The sequence below is a fragment of the Procambarus clarkii genome, chromosome 37, assembly GCF_040958095.1.
Source record: "Procambarus clarkii isolate CNS0578487 chromosome 37, FALCON_Pclarkii_2.0, whole genome shotgun sequence".
NCBI lineage: Eukaryota > Metazoa > Arthropoda > Malacostraca > Decapoda > Cambaridae > Procambarus > Procambarus clarkii.
The window spans coordinates 36,047,812-36,050,793 of record NC_091186.1 but is presented as its reverse complement, the minus strand read 5'-3'; the positions used below and the strand labels follow the sequence as shown (position 1 = coordinate 36,050,793).

General features: G+C 39.8%; 1 long non-coding RNA gene across 1 annotated transcript; it reads left to right on the top strand.

Moving 5' to 3' along the window:
• The first annotated feature begins 1,062 nt into the window (after positions 1–1,062).
• On the top strand, positions 1,063–1,934 carry LOC138371976 (uncharacterized). The gene is made up of 2 exons (XR_011230603.1): positions 1,063–1,534; positions 1,617–1,934. It is a non-coding gene; the product is annotated as an uncharacterized lncRNA (long non-coding RNA).
• Positions 1,935–2,982: the final 1,048 nt, after the last annotated feature.

Below are 2,982 nucleotides of genomic sequence, written 5' to 3'. Positions count from 1 at the left end.
ATGTTAAAAGAGGTCTAATAAGTGCTTGGTAAAGGTGCTTTTTTGTGTCAGGTTTTGCAAATCTAAGTCTGTACAGTTTTTCCATGGCTAGAAGAGCTTGTAACGGTTCTATTGTTACGTAAAGTATGGTGACAAATAAACACAGACTCTAAGATACTATATATATATTTGGTCGAATATACAGAAGTACACAGGTGATACTTTGGTGTGAGTTGAGCGCACTGAGCGTCGGTACAGTATCTCGCAAGTGTCTGTTCTAGACCACACTTGAAAGTAGACTAGTTAATGTTTGATTGATGAAGATTAAGCCACCCAAGAGGTGGCACGGGCATGAATAGCCCGTAAGTGGTGGCCCTTTCGAGCCATTACCAGTATCAAAAGATGATACTGGAGATCTGTGGAGGCGCAACTGCACCCTGCGTGACGGGAGATGTCTCCCAGACCAAATGGTGACCAAATGGAGTTAATGTTTGATTGATTGATTGATAAAGATTAAGCCACCCAAGAGGTGGCACGGGCATGAATAGCCCGTAACGTTGTCGTAGTTAATGTTTGCTATTCTGCTGCTTATATGCTCGGGCAACACCTCACCGTGTTGCCCGGGCAACGCCTCACCTCATTCATCTCCAAAGGTTGACAGGAATATTAACAATGCATTTGGAGCGAGTATATTATTGGGATAATCTACTCGCTACAAAATAATTTAATTATTTAATTTATAATAATTTAAAAATTAATAGCATTATATAGTCGATTTAATATTGAACACGTACACATAAGCGAAACGTCCAAAACTGGTTTCCGAAATGGCAAAAAAATTAGTGTTGTCAATGTAAGGCGTATCTTGTATCCCAGTGAGAGAGCTGTTTCCTTCAAAAAGTGTAATCGTGTGGCATTATGTTTAAAGAAACAATTCCAAAGTACATTCTTTGATTGAAAATCATGAGGATAAATACAAGCGTTAATTGCAAATGACCAGTTATAAACATAAATAAGAAGTAGGAAAAATGATATGTGGAACCAGACAAAAACATTGGAACGCTTAGGTGATGAGAGGGTAAACAACCGCCGCCATTTTAGCAGCACCACAGCCGGGGATGTCCAGCACGAGCATTAAGGGAAAACCTTGACACAAACTGCACCTATCATAAAGAAGAAGCACCACCATTGACCGCCAAGTGCTCACATTAAGTCTAACTTTAAGAAACAACACTCAAACCTTGACGCTTCTCCCAACATCCGGGGGAGAAAACCTTCACACAAACTGCACCTGTCATAAAGAAGATGAAGACTCACCAGTGTCCACAGTGTCAGAAGGTATTCACCCGTCGTGGAAATTTGAAGCGTCACATGCTAGTGCATTCTGGTGACAAACCTCATGAATGTCCAGAGTGTGGGAAGAGATTCAGTGAGCGTGGAAATATGAAGACTCACATGTTAGTGCATTCAGGTGACAAACCTCACGAGTGTCCACAGTGTCCGAAGGTATTCACCCGTTCTAGAAATATGAAGACTCACATGTTAGTGCATTCAGGTGACAAGTCTCTCGAGTGTCCAGAGTGTGGGAAGAGAGTCAGTCGGGGTGGATATTTGAAGACTCATGTTTGTGCATTCAGGTGATAAACCTTATAAATGTCCAGAGTGTGGGAAAAGATTCAGGCATCTTCATCGTATGAAGACTCACAGGATGGTGCATGCGGATGAGAGACCTTTTCAATGTGCAGAGTGTGGTAAAAAATTTAGAGAACGTGGATGTATAATAAAGCACATGTTAGTGCATTCAGGTGAGAAACTGCATGAGTGTCCAGAGTGTGGGAAGAGATTCAGTCAGCGTGGACATTTGAAGACTCATATGTTAGTGCATTCAGGTGACAAGTCTCACCGGTCCATAGAATTACCCAAATCGACCCAAATCAGCCCAAAACTACCCAAATCGTCCTAGCATTACGTAAAAGTAATGAAGAAATATGGTATATTTACTTACTATAATGTTGGTGCTACACATAGAACATGATCAAATCTATTTTTACTCTGAAATAATCTAATTTCATAACGAAATTAGACGTAAATATGTGAGAGGTGACGCCATAGGAAGTCGACGGTCCAAGCGACAATTGTGTGGAGCGACTTATCCAAGAAATATGGTCGCCAGGAGAGTGTTTGCTGCCATATCAGCCTCCTGTACACAGTGATCCAGTCCTTTTCGTTCATTGAACACCGAACCCTACACGCCCTCTGATATATTGCTTAATTAACAAATATTCACAAATAAAGATTATATTTGTATATGTTATCAGAAAGGCAGATATAAAATAGTTTTTGTGAATCCATCACAGAGATTATACCTTATTAGAGAGGAAAAATATTCATACTTTAAACAAGGCTTCATGGCCGACGCTCTCCTTACCGATATGGGAACTATGACCTTCCGAAGATCAATGTTAATTTAATCTAGATATTGTAATAAACGAAGTTTTCTATGTCATCATAAAGACATAAATATAAGCTGCATGTTAATACTTTGGCATAAATATAACTGAATTGAAAGTTAAGATATATGCCTTTTTATAGTTACTTGATGGCTCGCTCAGGGAGTGTGAAGGCCTCCACACAAGCCAATCAATTTTATAATTACTTTGCATATATGCAAAGTAACGCCATAGGTCTTTATGTCAGAATAAAGCCATGTAGACGATAATGTAACTACATTTCAAGGAAAACATATCTTAATATAATTATTAAGTGAATGCAAAGTTATGGTTAAATAAATAGCCAATACCACACAATCGCCGGTGTCCGGACACATGAATAGTCGCATTAGGTGAAAGGAAATGTACCCAACCATTTCCATTTACCCAACCAGTTTGTGCACCCTATACTCATCCATTCAGAGGATGGATGCGCACCATCCATCCTCTGTGCGGTAATTTATTGTGCACCCCATACTCATCTTGTTACCAGTAGTTTGTGCAACCCATACTC